The sequence below is a fragment of the Scardinius erythrophthalmus genome, assembly GCF_964197995.2.
Source record: "Scardinius erythrophthalmus genome assembly, contig: HAP1_SCAFFOLD_227, whole genome shotgun sequence".
In the NCBI taxonomy this organism is placed as follows: Eukaryota; Metazoa; Chordata; class Actinopteri; order Cypriniformes; family Leuciscidae; genus Scardinius; species Scardinius erythrophthalmus.
The window spans coordinates 33,276-56,311 of record NW_028296384.1 but is presented as its reverse complement, the minus strand read 5'-3'; the positions used below and the strand labels follow the sequence as shown (position 1 = coordinate 56,311).

The 23,036-nt window shown below is 36.9% G+C and overlaps 1 long non-coding RNA gene across 1 annotated transcript; it reads left to right on the top strand.

Moving 5' to 3' along the window:
• Nucleotides 1-7,308: 7,308 nt before the first annotated feature.
• LOC308686385 lies at nt 7,309-19,954 on the top strand. The gene is made up of 3 exons (XR_014029583.1): nt 7,309-8,099; nt 14,791-14,893; nt 18,122-19,954. It is a non-coding gene; the product is annotated as an uncharacterized lncRNA (long non-coding RNA).
• Nucleotides 19,955-23,036: the final 3,082 nt, after the last annotated feature.

The following is a 23,036-nucleotide window of genomic DNA, read 5'->3' as shown; positions in this document are numbered from 1 at the left end:
CCTTGTAAAAAAACACATTCTATTTAAACAGAGAAACCACAGCGCATGTTCTTCTCAGAGAATGAAGGTGATTCAGTGACACCAGAAGCTCAGTTTGTGTGTCAAAGCGAAACCTCTGCGGTCTCATTTATTTACAGAGAACTTCGACCTGATGTGTGGAAAACCTGTGTGTTATTGTTAGGCACATTGATGTGTGTGTCAGTTGTTTGTGGGTAAAGAGTGTCTTTATTGCATATTTCCTTTTATTTTCTTTATATTCTAAGAAAGACTGCATAAGAAATAAAAGATGAAATTCTGCAAATGTATAATTTTAATAACTGCCTGTTACAGAATGTTGTATTAAGTGAGTCTTAATAAATGCTGTATTGAGACAGTAATATCTAGTGTGTGGTCTCTGATAGGTGGTCCTGATGGGGGAGGATCCACACACACACACACACACACACACAGACACATACAGACACACACACACACACACACACACACACACACACACACACGCACGCACGCACGCACGCACACACACACACACACACACACTATATTAATATCACACTTCTGTCAGAGATTTACATTATAATGTTACAGTGCTCAATGAAAATAGTTCATGTTGGAGTTTTGTTCAGCTTGTGTTTGTGGCAACGGTTCGGTAAGTGTTTTTATATAATTGTTTTTACTGATTTAGTTTATGCTTTGCTTTTCATAAAGGATAATGAATTTGCATTTGTTAATTTCAGATAAAAGATACTCTGAAGAAGAGCAGATAAATTACTGTAAGATCTCGTTTGGATTCAAATCTTTCATCATAGATCATTACATTATGATTTAATCAGAAACACACACTCTTCATATCTGAAGATCCCAGTAAAATATTTGAAGCAAATATACAACTAGATTTAAAGTCTTGAGGCAAAAAATCTTCTAAAATGATTGTAGCAACATTGGTAAACAAATGATTCACAATCTATAAATACAAAGGCCAGGAGTTATAATGAATATAAATATTGTTTTCACCAGTAATTTATATTTATTCTTCTGTCTGTTGATTTCTTTTTTTAGTCTGTGCTACTCGTCTGTTTGTTCTTCACTTCTCTTTAAAATAGTTACAAACTACTGACATACGTTTAACTTTAACTCTGTTCTCTAGGTGTGTTTGCTGGATCAGTGTCAGTGATGGAGGGAGATTCAGTCACTCTAAACTCTGATCTTACTGAAATGAAGGATGATGATGTGATTCTGTGGAGGTTTGGAAATGAAAACACTTTAATAGCTGAAATCAGTGTACTGGCCGACAGAATCACTGTATATGATGATGTTCCTGATGGGAGATTCAGAGACAGACTGAAGCTGGACGATCAAACTGGATCTCCGACCATCACAAACACCACAACTGAACATACTGGAGATTATCAACTACAGATGAGCAGTGTGATCAAGAGTTTCAGTCTCATTGTCTATTGTGAGTTAAATATTTGTTTCTTTAATTTGTTACATTGTAAAACAAATCTAATTTTACAGAAATTAGTAAAAAAAAAATTATGTACTAAAAAAAATTCAGTAATTCTCTTTTTTTAATGACTACAGTATTTTTTTCTGTTTTCTTAAACATACAAATGTAGCTTATGTAAAATGACAAAAATAATCATGATAATAATTCGTGAATTCACCACCAGATAGTGTGGTGCCTCTAAAGGGACATGGTAGAAGAAAACAAATATGAGATGGGAGGAAAAATAATAAGTCAATGCTTTTGCGTTCTCTCCTAAATGTTTTACAATCCACTAGGGCTGACTTCTAATAGTCGAGGATTCGACGATTCGATTCGGAGAGGTCTGATTCGACTATGAACCTCATAGTTGAATACATGGGCGTCAGTTTGGTTTGAAATGTGCTGGGGACAGAGACGCATTCGCATTTTCAGAAGGGCTGGGTACAATTTTTTTTTTTTTTTTCGCTTTCGCGCAGGTCATGTTTTGAAAGACGATGTCCTGTAGCTTACTAATGTAAATAAATAAAAATGTATTCAAAAATCTGCTTCACATTTTCAGCAGGGCTGCGGAGCGGCTGTGGGTTGACTCCACACGGTTCTCATGGGTTTTATAAGTCCTAACCATAGACTGTAAAAAAATATGGACGTAGTGTCCGTGACGTCACCCGTAGGTTTCTGAAGAGCATTTTTGAAGCCTAAAGTGGGCGGAGCCGTCCGTCGCCATCTTGGCCTTGCGTCACTCCCGGATAACAGAAAATAGGCAAACAGGCGGGGCGTGAGTGGAGCTGAGGAGCCAGCCTGGCCATAGATATGAGCCTGGCTATCTAAAATCACCTAGCTCGACGTGATCGAGTTAGCTGATGATGTAAAGCCAATTAAAAGTTCCTGTTTTTGCCCTTTGAAATATTATAATAGTTAAAATACATGGCTACAAGTGAGACTGTGTATTACTTCGAGAGTGTTTGTGTGTGACAGTGATTTATGTGCATACATGTCAGTCACTCTTTCATGGTCCGTCAGCGCGGCATCGCTCAAGTTCGTTATTCAGTCCATTTTAAATTCTGATTTTGGCCGCCTCTCAAATGGGTTAAACCGTTAAACCATAGATATATTGCCTTTGAAGTGCAAGTAAATGCGCTAGAAAATCCGCGCTCATTCATGGATGTGCATTATTGCACGGACGGAGAAAGCGCCGACGCCTGCATGATTTCATCTGACGGTACATAAGTATATTATAATCTATCTGTTCCGTGAGAGCAGAACGAGCGAGCCTTTATTGACGTTTTAAATTTGAAAACCCCAAAAAGCAACGAAATTGTCAGACATCCATTAGTGCATGTTCACAAAGGAAAACAACTGAAATACAGCGCTGGTTGTTCTCTCAAACGATACTCGACGACAACGACTGAATCCAAAGACGTGGGCTTTGTACCCAAGTATTAAATTGTATGAAATAATCCCGAAAAAAGCACAAACACTGCAGAGAAGGCAAGTTCATCAGCTAACATTTGCTGAGGTGAAGTGACGGCTAGTAACAGCAGACAAACGGCTAGCATTGACATCAGCGGGAATCCACCTGTCACTCAAGTGGCCACACCCTTAAATTTAAATATTAATCAACTAAACGGATGAGTTATAAAAAAATTCACCCCCCTCACAGTTGTTATGAAGGGCAAAATTAGCTGTATAGACCAAAGCCACAGAGAGAACCAGGCTGTAAACATGTTTTTTTCTGCTGTAAAGTTGGTAATTTTAACATGAGGGAGATACAGATTTGACTCACTTCTGCAGCCAGGCCAAGCGGCCAGTTAATGAATTGCAGTTTAACTCACTTCCGTGTTGGTTTCAAGAGAGAGACGGGGAGGTTGCCGCTTGGTTGTAACATAGGGCTTTTGTGAGCAGTGTAAAACCGTTGTTGCAAGACATTTTTCACCTGTAACTTTAGCGTCTTGGTGACACGGCCCGATCAACGCTGAACGAGGGACACGCACTCGTTGGGAAGAGGAGTGTTAGCGACCACATTTGATTGTTTGTTTTTTTCCCTAGTATTAAATGTGAATGACAACTTTGACCATTCATTTTGTTATTGTCTTATGCATGACATAGGCTCCGCTTTAGTGATTATTTTACCTTCAAGCACTTAAGAGAAAGTGAACTGCAACCGGATTATGCAAACTGAGTATTAGCAATACACCCCTAATAATGACATTATGGCTTTAATGTTAGCTTATTTGAAAATAGCCCTACAGGTATATTGTTGGAATAGACTACTGTAGCTTATATAAGTTCCCTTGTCTCTTATTTTCTTTGTTTTATTGTGTTGCAGGTCATGGGAAGAGATTCTTTTGAACCCAATATCCTGAAATTAGCAACAAACTGAATACCAATCTCTGAAAAATATGCTTTAAAAGTGTAAGTATTGCCCTATTAAGCTCTACAATAAAATACAATTTTACACTAAATAGTCAAAATATCTGAATCAATCCGTGGCGGACAGCGTTGATATTGTGGTGGGCCACCACAAATTAATGAATGTATGGGAAACCCTGATGTGAGTATCCTTAGCAAGATATGTTTTAACTCTTGTGTCCACTATCTTGCAGACCACTGAGCCAACATACATCAGGTGCCTATGTTTTCGGGGACTGCCAGTCATCTTGGTGGATGATTCTTCTGCCTTCTTCAAGACATGCTCTGTAAGTTCATTTGTTTTTGTAAATGTTGCAGGTGCATGCTCCTTTTGTCTCATTTTTAGCTGTTAATGAACACTGCCATTCATTTTCAGAATAATTTGATCAGCATCAGTGTCTCCATTAAGTCTCTATTTTATGGCCAAACAAAGATAGTTTACCCACTTTCAGTCCCAGTCCTATTGAAAAAGTAAAAAATTGCTCCCAATAACTAAGGTTGTATGAATCCTTTTACAATTGCCCAATTAGTTTTTTGACTTTACTGTCACCAGTTGGAACTTGTGAAATTGTTTTTGGGTCTAAAACTCAAATGGGGAGTTCTGATTGCACTTGTTAGATTCTGGTTGCTCCAGTCATCAAATATCTTATTGTGTATGTTACTTTCAACTGGTGAAGTAAAAAAAAAAAAAAAATTAAGGTGAAAGGTACTGAGAGTCATAAAAAAAAATGTTTCAGCACGACTGTGACTGAAAGTGGGTAAACTCCATATTTTGGGCAAAAGTGTTGCAACCTGTACAGATCAGAATATGGCATTTGATAAAAATTCAAGACTGGTATCGTCCTTTTAATATAAATTACTTTCAGTGTGGTTTATATTGTACTGTACAATGCTTTTCATTATAAACAGTCACAGGTTATTTTTGGTGGACAAAACACCATTGTCTAACTGGCATGTTTATGTTCTCTCCTTGTCAAAACGTTTCTTTCACTGTTAGGATGTAACTGACAAGGACTCATACATTGATTACTCCAGTGGGAATTCTCTGCCTTGGTCAAGAAAATACCCAGCTCAACCCATCCAGAGTAGGGATCATCTTGGAAGGGTCTGTGGTAATGGATGAACTGGCCAACCTGCCTCAGGCCTTCTGTGTCCTTTTCGGACTGATCTATGCCCTGCATTTGTTGTGATAATGATGTACACATGCTTGAGCACAATAAGTGTTTTTGTTGGCATGATGGTGCTTTGTTTTATGCAATGTTCAGGGCATGCATGACACATTTTGCCACTGTTTCAGGCTTATGATTCAAGGTTGTTAAAGCAGGGGACAACAACCTGTAAGTTAATGCTGTTTTCAAATAAAACTGTAAAAAAATGACTTTTGTATTGCGTATTTGTCTTAATTTAAATGTTCTAGTTTAGCACATTCAATTAATACAAAGGTTTAGTTACTTTAACTTAAAATAGTAAGTGGAGTTCATGTGACAATACAATTAATATTACAAGAGATTGTAAGTGAAATCAACTTGGCATTCAGTGTTTTGAACTTAAAATAATAAGTCCACCCTTTCATGCATTTAAGTTAAATGCACTCAAGTTTTCATAACCCATTACTTAAAATTTTTAAGGCAACCGGTTTCCTCAAATTTTTTAAGTGAATTCAACTTATCCGGGCTTACAGTGAGGTGGAATATCAGGATAAAAACACCTACAGCTGTGTGCTGAACAATCATCAGCAACCAGACCACACATCTGGACATCAACACACTCTGTCACACATGTGCAGGTACCACGGCTCTGATGATATGTGATGTGTTTTTTTTCTCTCTCTTTCATAAAATGAAAGTTGCTGTTGATTCACACTTTGTGTGCCCCAAATAAATAGCCTATATTTTTCTTTTTTTCTTTCAACATCGCTGTTTTTTCCATATTTACAGTACCTGTGATTGTTCAGTTTGGAGTTCCTGAAACAGACTAATGTCAGCTCACTAAAATCACGATTTTATCATTGGTTATTTAGAAGTCCACTGCTGTGGATCTACTGAAGCTGTGATCCGATTGGTCATCTCTGCTGTGGTGGGCGTGGCTACTATCATTCTTCTGGTTTATGACATCAGATCCACAAGAGGAGGAGACTAATGGAAGATCAGTTGAAGAATCAACAGCTTATGAAAGTTTCTTATGAATGAGAACTCAGTGTGTCACAGATATGTCTTTAAATAACCACATTTGCGTAAAGAACCAAACATGTTTGTACGTTGCTAGAATTATCTGACTGTTGATCTATCAGAACCTGTAGAAATGACATCAACTGATCATCCATGTTCCTGAAACATTAGTGTGTGTTTGTTTTTAGTGTCCTTAGTTAGTGTCGAGGCTGGGTCCTCATTTTCTACAGCCGCTGGAAGTATAGAAGATCTCTTCAGTAAACTGTGAACGAATTGAACTTCAAAGAGGAACTATTATGCTTTTTTACATGATCAGCTTTCATTCAGCTTCATTTTTTGGGGGGATTTTACTATTTTAAACTACAATTTTAAAATTGTTGGCGTAATAATTTATTTAATAATCCCTCTGATTTAACAATATCCTCTTTACAGTATTATCCCTAATCATATTTTTTCTACAGTTGGTTACAGTTGAATTTTCTCTTTGTAATTACAGTCACAAGGAAAATAAGCAAACTGAGTAAAAACTAAGTAAAACGAAATAGAAATAGTATGTTGTACTGACAAATGCTTAGTTAGTGGAGTTTACTTTCATTAGAGTTCAAGTAACTAAAAAAATACAGATAGCCTACTTGATCATTTATATTCCTCTAGGATTTCTTGATAGGATATAGTTACTCAGAATTACTATTTTTAACAACTAAATAATTTAAAGTAAAACGATAACCTAGTAAAACAACAAATGTGTACTACTGTGTATTATGCTGACTACCAGAGTGCACATCGACATGCATAAATTAAGCAATTGCTTTGTTTTTACTATTTTTTGGCTTTTTTTTTTTTGGCTTTTTTTTTTTAGATGTCTTGTGTCAGTAGTAGCCTACAACAAAGTCAGAAATTTGTTTTATTTAAATTAATTTAGTCTTATTAAAAGTAATTTAATTGTTACCATTTGTTGTGTTTTACAGACATGACATTCAGGTTTGAAACAAATAATTTGCAAAGGTTTCGTAACTTCACGACTGTCAGTTGCCTTCTATCCAACAATGTCAATAAAGAGTCATTTCTGAATAATCAACCAATTTATTTTTTAAACCGGATTCTGTTTCATATTTTCCATAATGTAAATTGGAGCAAATCTTGAAACATTTAATTTCCTGGTTAGGACACTAGGTGGCGCTTTAGTGGTATACAATTACAATATGCGTACTCATCCGTCTAGTGGTCAAATGCTGTTATTACAGTTTCATTTGTTTATAGTTTCACATCATCTGCTTTGGGTTCCACTTCCAGTACACGAAGCAGAGGAAGGTATGAGGTGGTAGACAAAATATATCGCGTATGAACCTATGTTTAAGATAAGATACAGAAGCATAAGTTGGAAACATGAAGTTGTATGTTGAATATTTCCACTTGATAAGACCGTCATCCTTCCGTTCAGACCAAAAGGCGGTCCGTTGCTCGATGACGTGTAAGGAAAAACATTACCGCTTTACAGTTGTTCATTTGTTCAACGCAAAATTCTCCTAGCAGCCGAGTCACAGGGGATAAAGACTCCTCTAGCACTTGAATTGTGCTAATAATACTGTAATATACAGTTATAAACAAAGAAGGTAATTAGGCGCGTTTTTCATCCATCTGCTGCTTGTTGTACATCTCCCTGGTAACAGAGCCATGTTCGCGTGGTGTCGTCCAATGATTTTCAACGTTGTAAATTTGACTTAAACTGATTTTATATTACACTTTTCTTAGTAGATGTAGGAAATTACGATCCCGAATAGTGTTCTGAGAAACTATAAGGTTGTAAATAGCATTGCAAAGAAAGTCATAGTCCTGTGGTCCAGACTCGATTGATTTCTGGGCTCATTTGGACAAGTAGCCGAAACATCCACCGAGTGTTAAACACCACACTGAACTCCTTATCCGCACTAACGTCACTAAAACAGCTCAGAATACATTGGCAGGTGAAGATCTACACCAACCTGTCTCTCACAAGTCTGTGTCCAGAGTTTGACGCAAACAGGATCATAAAGGTAAGATTTGTGTTTCCATACATTGTTTATTTAGTGATCACTTATACACATTCATGCGGTTCAGAAATTATGAATCTGCACTACATCTGTCATAAATACTAAATGTATAAATTATAAAGACACATTTTGGTTAAATTGTTTATTTTATTTGAGTTTTACTTTCACTTTCGCTATTGTGATGGTAAACTGAAAAATGTGCTTCATTCGAGATATGTTTTGCTTCGGATGACAATAACGCAGCGTTCACCAATAATGTGTTTGTGGATTATGAGCATGTGCATTGAAAAGCAAATGCATGGCTTATAAGTAATTGTTACAAATAATATAAATGTAACTATTACTTTTCTTATAATGCAGTATAGATCTTAATGACTATTTATAAATATATTTATACAGTAGTAATACTCATTTATAAATAAGTATAAATGGAGCTATAATTCATTATAAGCATGGACTTCACAGAAAGTGTTACCATGTGTTTTTAACTGTAAAATACAAGTTTTAACATCTACCTCCATTAATACTCAGTCTATAATGTAGTCCTAAAGTCCCAGAATGCATTGTGTTGCTGACGTCACACTGAACGCAGTGAGATTGTTTAGAAATCAGGAACGGTGATAAAGTTTAAATCCAGACTGGCTGCCGCACTTCCCATAAGGTTTACGCATTAGGTCACATTCAACTACATGAGCGTTTACAGTACAAAAGCAATCTGGCTGAATATGTTTTTCGTCTACCTCTGGAAGTGGTTGAAAGTGGGCAAGCTCAAAATGTTTTAGACCCCGTTTACACCTGTATTTAGTGTCATCCACTTGTAATCCGAACGATCAAAATGCATAGGTGTAAACAGGGCCTGAGATGAAGTGAAGCTTTACCTGCAAACCTAGAAATATACTCTATTGTGTGAGCTATAAAACAAAAAGTCTAGTTAAGTTGATATACTACTCTACAGCAACTGCAGTTGAAACCATTTTTAGACCATTTGTTCAGATTTTTTCCTTTCGATCAACCCATTTTTTAAAGATTTGATTTTAAGATTGAAGGCCGTTAAATAGAGTATTGTTTTTTGGAGGCATGGGTGTATAAGGTCATATAGAGATGCAAATGCCCTCTAATATCAATCTCAATACTTTAATCACAAATGATATATTTTATGTAGTTGTTTTGTGTAGAGCAGAAGATGGATTGTGAACTTCAAGTGAGCAGGAATTGAGAAAAAAAGCCCACCTTTCAACCACATCCAATTCCTGCGAACTCACAAAAATACAAAATTCACACCTCACATATTTGCTAATGCGCCTCTAACATTAACGTCCAGTAATAGACACACACTCTTGCAAAAGTTGTTTGTGACCATCACATCAAACCACATTTCTTTCCGATCTGAAGAAAGAAGACCACCACCACAGTCTTCAGTCTGACTCACACGCTGAGCTGCTGGAGTGTTTTAATTGCATGCATTTACTGAGTTGCATTCAAGACAAAAACATTGTAATATGAGATTTAAATATAATCATACAAGAGCATATTATTCTGTTTTGATATTCAGACATGTGACTAATGTTGTGCGCTTGACAAAATTACCATGAATTACAGTTACAATTACAAATGCATTTAATGCTGCATGATCAGTTCTGTGTATGATGATGCTTGCCCTTGTGAATTGTATTAGAACAAATCACACATTAATAGTTGTCATTTTATGAAAAAGTTTGAACAAATTGCAAAAAAAAAACAAAAAACAAATGTAATGTGATATCACCATGAAAATAACTGAGTTGATTACTTACATCAAGACAAACAAAAAATGTATAACAAGTTTTTTGAAATTGTTTGTTAACATGGACAAACGGTGCATAATCTAATTACGTATGTGCTAATTTGCATAAATACCACAACAGATCTAAACATTGGGTATAGCCATGTGAAAGTATCTTGTTGAATCTTGTTGACATAAGAGTAAAATACTTAGGCTAATGTTAAAGGTACAATATGTAAGAATTTTGCATTAAAATATCCCATAATCTCAAGGCCAGTGTTATATATTTTGTCAAGTTGATTACTTACAATATCCCAAATGTTTCCAACTATTTTTAAATCGTGAGAAAATTGCGATTTTAACCAAGGAAACGGGGCGTTAGAGCAGGGGGGAGCTGGGAGTCGCCAGTCAATTGCGTCATATCCGCTTTACCCTCGGTTTCCGCTCGTACTGCGTGAAGTCCTAGACAAATGCGGAAGTTGTAGTTGTAGCGTCTATCAAGCAACACACGTTAGCTTGTTTCTTGCAGTCGTTATGGAACACAATTATTCTTTACCGATTGCAGCTGGATCTGTCGACAAAGCATGCTTAATTTTATATTTTCCAAATGTAGCATTCGGTAATAGTTATGTTTATGTAAGGGAAGTATTATTTTTTTAGGTTTGTGTTTAGTTTATTGACATTGTTTATCATGTCTGGTGTTTATGGCCATGTAAATAAATTTAGCATGTGTTATACATAAAGATAAATCAGTATTTTGGCAAATGATGTGGGTATGTTCGAATGTACTTTTACAACAATTGTTTAGAACACGTAAAACTGCGCCGCATTATCACAACAATGAATTCGACATACAGTAACATCTATGATAACCAATTTAGTATTAAACCTTACTTTTCTTGCGGTTAATTCATTTTAATGAAATAAAAGTATGATGAGGTTCAAGAGTCAGGAAGGAAGAAGACAGGGTCGGCGTGACTGGGACTCGTACTTTATTAAAATAAAGCAAAACAAACAAAAGTAGTGCACAACGCGCATTCACCGAGGCAACCGCGACGGCACAAAACAGTTAAAAAACGAGAGCTCGGATCCACCGGTTTTCTTTCTCTGCGTCCAATTTTCTCTTCAGTCTCTCTCTCGTTCCAGCGCCCGGCTTATAAGCGGTCTCTCCACGCGGATCACAGCAATAAGACACAGGTGTTCGTCATTTGCACTTGACCTACTTGCGTCCCGCTCGTCTCTTCTCTCTCTCATTACAGACCGCGCTGAACCATGCCCCCCTCGCCACAAAAAGCATGTCATTATAAAAATAGAACTTAGCCTCATCCATGAGCATTATTTTTCGATTCCCGTCTGACTGATTTACATCCACGGTGGAGTTGAAAACGACAGTTCCCATCATTCCAAGCTCCTTCACATCGTCATCAAGCTACGCCGTTGTTGTTGTTTGGAATGTAGCGCCCTCTAGAGGCCAAAAATTATTGCATATTGTACCTTTAAGGTCTGAATGGAACCCATTTAGGCTACCCATGAGCACTGATACATATAGGCAGGAAGAAGTACTTTAGAAACCAGCCTTTATTAATTTTTATTGCAGAGATGGGGTTTGGGGCTGGGTCTATGGGACTGTTTCTGGGGGATGAGTCTGAGGGAAGAACAGGAGACAATGGTAAGGAGAATGCAGAAGACAAAAGGTAGGTAAAATAAAAAGTGAACCCCCAGAATTAGCACATATGCAATTAGATTATGCACCATTTGTCCATGTTAACAAACAATTAAAAAAAACTTGTAATACATTTTTTGTTTGTCTTGATGTAAGTAATAGGCCTATGTCACGAAAAAACTGAAGACCGGAAGAACGTCTTTTAGTAGGGATACGGCTCCCGGTTAGCTTTTTACAATGGCGGAGTCCGATAGATACCGCTGGACCAAATCTCTCCGCAACCTGCCTAAATGAAAACTCTCAAGTGGAAAAGCGTGAAAGCTGAGGTATGGCTGTCTACGTCCTGACGCAGAGCAACCCAGTACACTACAACAACAGCTGCGCGTGTTGGCCAGTAAGGTAAACGTTTCTATGGTAACAGCGAGTTGGACCAATCAGCAGACGTTGCTGCTACGCTTAGGATTGTGGGTAGTGTAGTTTTTTGTCATAAGATCGCGGATAAAACCTGTTTTTCTTAAAACAAGGTTGATTTCATACGAACTTATAGCTTCTACAGGAGCAAAAACCTTCGTTTCACAACCTCATAGCTTGTGGTCAGTCTACCTCGGATGGTTAGACATTATGGCTGATAATCTAAATCCTTATGGAGAAATACTGTTGACCGGAGGTTCTGAATCCCTACTCCGCGTTCCGGAAGCAGGAAGTGTGACATAGGCCTATCAGCTCAGTAATTTTCATGGTGATATCTAAAGGTTTAAATTTTTACCCTATTCACGTGAGTAAAAGAATGAATAGGCGTATGAATAGGATATATTTGGGTCTTTTTCGGAACTTTCCCCTAATGGGATTCTTCGGGGCGTTTTTTTTCCTTACTCAGGACATATGGAGGATATAGGGTGACCACCTGCTAATAAGCCCAAGGGGGGACAAGGGGTATGTTTCTGAGGGACAATGTGGGACATTGCCTGGCGCGGCGGTGCCCCACTGGCAGACTCACTGATAGTGGTTTACCCATTTCTAGCACATACCACCTTACATGGTATATTAATAATGCCCTATTCTCCTAAATGTGTAATTGCTGATCTATGCTCATGAATAGGCCAACCAATGTGTATTTTTTTTTTCTAAATAAAGACTCATAATATTTTGAACATTCAATGAATTGACAGATGTACTTCCACTTAAGATTTACTATTTAATTTTATTTATTTATCATTACAATTTATTTACTTGAAATAAATTATAATATAAAATTATGGGATTACCAGGAATTGTAGTTGCTCAACACCACAGGAACAGTAAAAAAAAAAAAAAGTATTTTAAAAAAAAAATACGATTGACATCGTATTCCCCTCCATATCCGATTGAGAAGGACGTTTTGCAAAGGTCACAAAAAGCCCTCTCGGTATCCCCCTCAACACCTTTCAGTCACAAATATTCATTTCCCCATTCTTTCCCCATTCTTTCTTGTACCCACACCTTCTCTTTTTAATTGATGATGGCGTTGCCTCTCAGATTTTTCGAATTGGAAAGCGCGCATCTAAAAGTTCCTTCCTTCCCAGTGTGTCTGGTATGCGCGTGCGTGCGCTGTCATGACAACAACGAAAAAGTTGACAACAACCTAGTCAGCAGTTCAACTGAGGGGTTTGTGTGGCAACAATAGTGTGCTGAAATGTCAAGTAATGTTCGTTTGTCTGCTTGGGGCTCGAGTATATAGAGCGACCAACTTTTTTTTGAGCAAGCATAGATTATGCGCGACACGGTCTCAATTTGCGGGACGCGTGAATTGGGCTTCAAACGCTGTGCGCGCACGCGCTACGCGGGACGGGTGGTCACCCTAGGAGGATACAAAATCAGTTGAGTTTACTTCTGTTGCAATTTGTTCAAGGTTGACCCCCATTTTGGCTTAAAATGACTGGACTATAATAAGATCACAGTAAACTGACTAGCCTATTACTTAGAAAACAGCTAGTAACACTTTATTTGTATAGTCTGCTTTAGACATTCTAATAACTATAAGTAACTTTACAACTACATGTCAACTAACTGTCATTAGAGTAATTGTAGACTCTCTGCTTAATATCTGCTAACACTTACACAGATGATGATGGTCCTCCAACAGACATTCTACTGACTAAGTAACTACATGTCATCTTATTCTACTAACCCGAACCTAACAGTCTACTGATACTCTAATGAGAGTTAGGCCCTGTCCCAAAAGGCACCCTAACCACTTAATCTTTCGTCATGGGGTGTCCTACGGTCTCATGGACTCGGCAGCCATTGTAAGTCCACAAGACCAAAAGTGCGTATGAAGTGTGCCATTTGGGACAGGGCCTTAGTTGACGTAGTTGCAAAGTTACTTAAAGTTAGTAGAATGTCTAAAGTGGACAATTGAAATAAAGTGTTACCAAACATCACATAACACAAATAGGGCCTGATAGAAATTTAAGAATTGATTAAATAATCTATTGATTCTCTAGAACAGAAGTTTTCACAATGGACCCGAAGAAACTATTATTACAGTGTCATTTTAATGAACCTTATCTGTCGACTTGATGTTGTTGAATAACGTTCAGCTTTGTCCAAGCACTTTGTCCGAAACTCAGCTCTACAGGGACATAGGAACATCATTATTGAAAAAAGAAGAGAGCTACAATGAGTTTGATCAACAACTCATGGTGACGCCTGCATACACCACCTCATCCTTCTCTTTAAACCTCTGTAAGAAATAATAAAGACAGAAGATGTTTGATTATTATTTTCCTCATCTATTTACACTCTTAAAAATGCTGGGTTGTTTCAATCCAACTTTGGGTCACATATGGACCAACCCAAACATTTGGTTTGACCCAAATTTGGATTGAAACAATCCAGCTTTTTTTTTTTTTTTACAGTCTATCTGTTTTTTATTCATTAACATTCTACGCTTTCTTATAAATGCATATAATGACACTGAACTTGAGACAACAAAATGGAAAGCAGAAAGCACACAACACACAGTCATTAGTTATCTTACCCTTTTATGTGAATTTTGCTTGCGGTGTGTTGGTTTAGCATATATTACCTCTTCTTTGTGGGTTTGAACTATTAACACAATAATAAAAAATATGCATCATTGGGAAATGTATGCATGGACCATGTTATCAATGATCAGTCTTTATTAGAAATATATGTGATTTTTCACAAAATGTAGATGTTTTGTCTATTTTTTCACTGCAACAATAGGTAACTTGCCCCCTTCGGCTGTTTTTCTCATTCTCTTGCAGATGCAGAAGATCCCAAGCACAGCAACAATCAACAGAGACCCAGAAGCAGCAGTCGAGATCAACACTGGATTTACACGCGTAATGCCTGCAGAGAAACATTAATGTAAGTCAAGTCTGATCGATGTATAGTAGGCTATACGTGTCATGGAAAAAAAAACTATCAAGGGATCCTTTCAGTTGGCACATTATTATAGTAAATGGTCATTTCTTTGTTTCAAACTTGGTTTATTCAAACAGGCCTACATTAAATAGGCCTATTAAAGATACTGATACTTGCGTTTCAGATCGTTAAAATAGGGCCCTTTATATCACTTTCTTCAACAGTTTATTAACATTTACGAAATAGGAATTTATTACATAAGGGCAGATATTGTAATCTCACTGAGGTCACGCACCTGCACAAAGAAGGTGGCTTAGAAGTGAGGCAGTATTTTCTGATTTACAAAAACATCTTCCTCAAAGAAATCTGCCCTTATGTTGAGGTTTGATTATTTAAGTAATTCATATCAACACTTAATAAAGCAAGATGCCCTTGTGGAATGTAAAAATCTATGGATTATTTAAACTGTTAATGCAAAACGTGACAGTGGGAGGTTAATTTATGCTTGCCTCAGGTGGTTTTACAAAAAAAAAAAAGAGGAATAGGATGCGCTGTTGTATGCATGCTCACAAACTTTTGCACCCTCTTTTACTCATCGATCACATACACAGTGAAAAGTTTAAGAAGTCTCACGTCGCTATTTTCTCAAAATTAGCAATTTTTTTTATTTTTATTAACAGTTAAACATCAGGGTTACAGGTAACAGGGTTAAACATTTTGTGTTTACAGTTTTGAAATGTGAAAGCAGTTGAAATGCATTTGACACTCCCAAGACTTTACAGTGTGAATGTGGTATTCAAAGTGCTTTTAATTTGAAATGATAGCATGTTAGCATTAAAAGCATATGAACCCAACCTCCCTGCAAATCACCCTCCAAAGCCACACTTCCTCCAAAACACATGAATGCGCGCAGACCGGAAGCGAAACCACCAGAGACTTGCAAAAAAATAGAAAAAAGAAAAAAAAAAAAGAAAATTAAGGCTGGAATACGTGACACAACTTCTGAAAATCTGAACAGATTTTAAAACGCTATAGGTATCATACACTTGCTGACTTTGTAAATGCTTACAGAGAATATCGGAACATCAAACACTAATCAACTGAGAACCATAAAGTACCAGTCTCAAGCAGAAATGGACATATACGGATGTAAACATCTAAAATTGGCTCAAAATATCCTACATGTTTATCCTCTAGCTGGATATAAAAATCTGAAAACTCTGACAACTAATGTTGACTCCTGCAGACTGCAAACATTTAGACAAAAGTTGTTTAGTGTATTTTTAGTTTAGTGCCCAATCAGAATCATCAACAACATTATGGTTCAAATAATATTAACAAGAGAACTGCATTAGTTTTGAGTTTTTATGGAGCCCCTAAAGGGACATGGTGATGAAAAAAAGAAAAATGAGGTGGAAGGAAAACATTTTTCAAATCTTTTGCGTTCTCTTGCAAAACCTATTATGAGTTCGGACAAATACTTCCTGTTTAATGTCCCGCTGGCAGTGTTTCAGACCTCCGTAGGTGAATATTTCTTAGATATGATACATAGATACAACAGCGTTTCAATATAAAAGAAATGCGGTCAGGGCTTAACTCAAGGAGTTCAGTGAAGTTGTCAAAATATTCACAGATTCAAAGTTCCCAGATCAATAACACATGAACTAAACGTTGTTAAAACACAAATGACACAGTTTTCCAATGCTTAGATAACGAACCCAATTTGAAGTACAAATAAATGTTCAGTGATATCTTCTAAAGATTTTTTAATTTTGGTGCATCATTTTCTCTATATAGTGTTTATATGGCAACTAGTAAATACATCAAGTTTCATCATGCTGGCATGTGTGGGAAGTTTTAAACCATGAGTGTTACAACTAGTCCCGCATTAGCTTGTGTCCCCTATAGTACACAGGGTTAATTACGCTTCTCTACTCACCATAGATAGTAACATTGTATCTGTATTCTTTCACTATTTTGTTACTGATGGTTATCAGATAAAGTCCAGAGTCTTCAGTTTTGGTGTTTGTGATGGTCAGAGATCCAGTTTGATCGTCCAGCTTCAGTCTGTCTCTGAATCTCCCATCAGGAACAACAGATGTATTGAATATTCCAGCCGCTGCGTTGATTTCAGCTATCAGAGACTTCTGAACTCCAAACTCCCATTTTATAAGATCGTCTTTCTGTATTTCAGTAAGATTAGTGTGTAAAGTGACAGAATCTCCCTCCATTATGGATACCGTCTTCATGGCACCACAAAACACTGGGAAACAGAGACATTGTACATTACCGTAAGATATTCAGTGTGCCAAAACAAGTTGGTTTAACCAAGCTTAAACTAAAACACATTTTGAAATTACAAACTTTGTAAATACACTTGCGGCTTTGTAAAAAGTTTAAACATTGAAGTTAATTAAGCTTTTGAAATAAAAAAGGCAGTAAAATTGTATAAAATGGCACAAAAAAAAAAGAAAGAAAAAAGACAGCAATAGGTACGAGGCCAAGCACAATGGCTGCAGATCTGTTTAAAGTAAATTTAATAGGAAATAAAGTATCTTCTGATTATTTTAGGAAAGCATAAGTAGAATTATAATGTAATACAATTGGTTAGAACTACTAGATCTCTCTGATATAAGTCTGCTAGAATTGAAGTTAAAATCATGTTTTTAACTTACCGACCAGACGCCAAAAGCACAAAGTGCAAAAAACAAATGTGTGAGACATTTTCTTTCACAGATCAGGGGTCTGAAATAGTAGCACTCAAGACATGTGATGAACCTGAGAACATCTGTGGTCTGCTTTACTGCAAAGAAAGGAAAGTCTGTGTAAAGAATCTCTTTGAAATCTGTACTTGTGTGTGTGTATGTGTTGGGGATGTTGTCCAATTCCGGAGAGTTTTTTTTTTTTCTGTAAACCACAGTGTTGTGTACCATTGCTTAAATGAGACCACATTATACACTCTTTCTCAGACTGGATGAATTTAGTAATTTAGTCTAGGAAGAAATGCTATAGCTTATTTTTTATCTCCAAACAGGGAAGTTCCAGATGTGCCAGTTATATTTATACTTCTACCTGGATTACTGCATAAATCTTCTTCTGTCACAACAATAACCAACACATAGTTACAAAACACACTCTCTCAATAATTTTATAATTTCCATCTGGTCTGAATATTTTGCTTATGGACACATCCAGGTGCCATTTTTCAGAAATGTTTTTTTCTCTTTGCAGGACATCCATGTTTAGGGCAGTGTAGATCTTTCTATATATAGCAGACTGTGACAAACACTCATCTGAAGACTTCTTTCTTACTTACACGTATTAGCATTTACTACACTACATTTTCAACCCTTTGTACAATGATTATAAGTAGTGGTAGTAGTATTGACAGATTGAAATTTGGGAGAACTGTTGGAGATCTCTGACCTGCAGCTACACTCTCAGCCACTTGAAGTGGTGGGCGTGCCAAAGTTAGGGGCGTGCCAAAGGTTTTTCATTGGTGAAAGGAGCTTCTTGTTGACAACTGCATTGGCCAATCAGCGTTGAACATTCATATACGTCATTCCTTTAAACTGAAACTTGATGGCAATCAGAGTTTCCTTTAAACTGAATTCCTTAAAACTGAAACTTGATGGCAATCAGACGTGGTGTGATGTTGTGTGTGATGATTCAAATTATGGCTGTCAATTTTACGCATTAATTTGGTGAAATGAATTAGCCTATCAAAAAAACAAAAACGTTATAATGATTAATGTATAAAATTTTCTTTAACGCAAGTGAGCCAATGATGAATATTTTTTAATTACAATTTTAATGTATTATTTTGTTTGGTTTATCTTGCAGCTTTAGTCATTATTATGTTGTTGATGCACATGTTACAGTGAGACAAAAACAGACTTTGTATTTGTAAAGTTTATTCTTTATAGTTGTCATTTTTGTGAATGAATGAATGAATGAATAGAGTATGGGTTACATGAACATAAGCCCTTGGCAAATTAATCAATGTTTTATTGGATAGAATTGTGCATGTATAAACAGTTCTTTATTACTCATATCAAATAGCAACCTGTGCAGCCTATTTATAAATCTCTGCATGGTTTATGATCAACCAAATATTTGTCCTTATCAGGCAAAACTTTGATGATTTTAGTTTACGTGCACTTTTACTGAGAAAACCATACAATTGTAAATCATTGTTGTATTATAAGTGAAAATTACTGCTTCTATAACATATTTTTGCTATCATGTGATATCAAATGTCATGTGCAATCAAAGGCAGACATTACAATTTAAATTCAAACTTATAGAAAGCTAATGCAACTCTAACAGAGTCATTTTAAGAGACATTTGTATGCTTCCAAATAATAATAGATTATTTTTTTGTTTGATGATTTGATCATTTCTATTTGTGGTGTTATGGTAATTTACTGCCCCCTAGTGAGGGATAAATAGTACCGGCATCACTCGGAGATGCTTCAGAGCTGAGGGGTTGGAAGACGACGATCTCTCATTCCAGTCACTTTCTGTTTGAGCAAAAGACAGAGCAAAAAGCAATTTTCATTGCTATTAGGAGTGATCTTGGAGTGAATATTAATTGCTTTGTTGCTATTTTGCAAAGAATGTGCAGCATTTGGCGATGAGAGCAAGTTCCCAGCACCGGGTCTTTTCGTCCGTGTATTCCTGGATGCTGTCGTTTACTGACCTCATCTGATGGCCATGATCGCTGTCTCACATGCCTGGGCAAACAACAAGCTGAGTTCGTGGATGGTGAATGCCCTAACTACGAGAGCATGTCCATGTTGTGGTCTGGTTAGTCTTGCGTAGCCAGAACTTCAGACTGACGGCAGAAGGTCTGGACTCTATCTCAGATTTTCTTGGCCAAGGAGGAAGAGGAAAGTTTGACTGTAACGCAACAAGTCACAGTGTAACAGCTTTCCATTAAGCCGCTGTGGTATAGGAGTGAGCAAGTAATTAACGCGTATAAACTCCATGAACACCGATTTAAGATGCAACAAATGTCTTTTATTTATTGTGCTCTAATTCATAAACGTTACTTCCAATTTGCTTCTTGTGGTGTCTCATTCTTTGTTGTTCAAAGTCCATACCTTTCAAAAACAGCACATGGACATTGTCCATATTCCATATGTCCTTGAACATCACTCTTTATCAGTGAAGCACCATTAAACTCAATCCAACACATTACAGTCTTATAAGCATGGTCGGCATGATATTCCATGTAGTACATGGCTTAACACAGTCAAAAACTGTGTGCTTCCCCACTACCAATACACCTGTTGTATAATTACCCATGTGCTCCTAATATGCCAATGTCAGAGCGCCCCCAATGAACAATGACTCCTACACACAGTTCATTCGTCACTCCGCCCCCACAAACCTCCCACTCCTCCCCCACCTATGTCATGTGCCATCAAGCTGCTGAATGTTGGTGTGGATCCCTCATGTAAGTCCCTCACCTTATATAAAATCAGCATCGAGACAGGATATTTTAAGTGAAATTTACAGAATTTATATAGAATTAATCAAACAGAAGTAAGAGTAGAATTTGTATGGATATGTGCTTTCCACTTTGTGAAGAAAAGAAGAGATTGACATAGAAATTCCGTCAAGTAAAACAGAAGTAAAAGGTATTATTAAAACAGCTGTTGGAAATATGTGGCTAGAAGAATGGAATAAACAGTCAAAGGGGAGACACCTATTTAGCATTCAACCGAAAGTGGGGATTGAAAGAAGGGTAAATGGAAACAGAAAAGAAAAAGAAGAGAATATGCTGTTATAACCAGGTAAACTCAAACTTTAATTATTCACTGCATATTATTGTAAAGTGTGAGTCAGAAAGCTGCAATTTCTGTGAAAAATCAGAAACAGCTGAACATGTGCTTTTACACTGATGCATATAAAGGAGAATGAAACCAGCTTGAAAAACTAAGATATGGAAATGAATCGCAGAGTTAAGAATATATTTCAGAATTCACAGAAACAGTTAAGGGTGTATGATATTGTTCTAAAATATTTAAGAGATGCAGATTTGATTAGAAGGATTTAGTTTTTTCCTTTCGTTCATCAAGGCTTCACACTCCATCTCAGTAGGTGGAGAAAATGCACCTTAAGATGGTTTACCGACTGCCATAAAACACAAAAGAAGACTTTCTGCTGAAGTTCAAACTGAGCATCATAATGGGGAATAAAGGTGATTTAAGTGACTTTGAACATGTAATTACAGCGCGTAGATCTTGGTAGGCACTTGATCTTTACTCTTTGTCATGATTATTATGATTTATTTTTTCTTGGTGCAATGCTGGAAAGTTGCTGTATGGCGTTCTGCATCTCTAATATCTTAAAAAAAATAAAAAAATAAAAATCTGAAGTTTTATATATTGTTGAATAAACACAGAGCCGTCAGTCAATTCCGAAGCCCTGTACAATACGTCCATTACAATTAAGCATTTGCACTACATAATGCTGGTATTATTGAAATTATTGTTGTTAGAGCATTAAAGCAGTTTTTCACGATGAGTTATTACATAGCGACAGAATACATGAGGTTATTGATGTACAAATCATTCAAAAGTCTTCTTTATATCATTATGGAAAGGGATGGGCTCATGTTAACTTGTGCCTCATGCTCATAAACTGATGTGTCACATTTTATGTACTTGAATGACATTTTCTCATCAAAACGCATGCTGCTTCCCCAGATATTACACGACATTATAGCCTACTTCAAAAATCACCCATCTTTTGATGAAGACAAAAAAAAAAAAACATTGTCAGTAGTTTGACTGCAATCTGAATAATATTTTGACACTGATGTCAACTCCAAATTTGCTTTGTAAAATGTAAATGCTGAAACTAGAATTAATTTGTGTATGGCTGTACAAACAGCAAGGAAAAATGAGGTTTTGTGTAGTGAGGTTTGTGATGCATGTGAAACGTCACAATCAGTAAATGAGCTATCGCTCGAAAGGCTGCTCCTTTCTTTCAATGTTACGGACTATTGAAAATGTAGTTTGGTTTGTGATGTGTAAAACGTCAGAAGAGTGAGAGCAGTCATCATAACGCAGATCTCGCTCAACCCCTCGCTCTTTGAGCCACGCTGCTGCTTTGGGTCCAGTCACATTCTCGTCTAATGCCCAAGTGGGCTTGTTTTTCTTGGGTTTCTTTTTTTGACAAGAAACAGGTGTTACCGCAAAGCAGCACGAACGCTGATTGTGATGATCATCAGGTGATGACAGAGTGCTAACATGAAAGTGTGTGTGTGCGCCGGTATGGGAGTGAGATGAGTGTGACAATGAGTGTGTGTGGTAGTGTGAGAGTGAGAGAGAACAGAAAAGCAATTAACCCAGATCCTGACATTATTACTGTTTCATTATTTGTAGTGAACTTTGTGGGTGTGTTACTGTAACTGGTGCTGTCGAACTTCCCCGCTCTTTACACGGGAAACGCCTACAGCAATTAGTAATTAAAGGTGTAACACCATGTGGGGTGTGTGAGACAGTGTGTTTTCCAAGAAATGACAGCTTCTCGCAAAACAAAGTCAATTTTCCCATGGTGTAGGCTTGGCCTAAATGCTCTATAAAGTGTCGATCTCTAGTGTGTTTTTTTTTTTTTTTTTTTTTCATTAAAATTGGTCTCGGTTTCATGTACGATCGACACAGACAACGGGTATAATAACCACCTATAATGTTCATTAAAATACAATTTTGAAGAGCTCCACAGCAATATGGAGACCTTTTCCGTGTTCATTGTGTTTTCATTCTACGGTAAGACTTATGATTCATATAGGCTACTAGCTTAATTTCGGTTTCCCTGTAACCACTATAATATGTACGGTGGTCCTGGTTGGTTGGCTGAGTATGGTAGTTTCCGGTCACATGTTCCCTTTATGAATGTAGTAGCGTTAAAGTTCAGTAGAAATGGCGGCGTGCACACTGACTAGACAACGTTTTACTCATCCATTGTTTTGTTAAAATACTTATTTTTTTGAACCACTGCCACTCTCTTCATCATCTAATGGACTACCCGTGAATCTTCATCTTCGTGCTTGTCAGTAATCACAGCAACAGTGTGACTCTTACAGTGTTTTATATTTAATTTCAGGTGTGTTTGGTGATACAGTTGGTGAAAC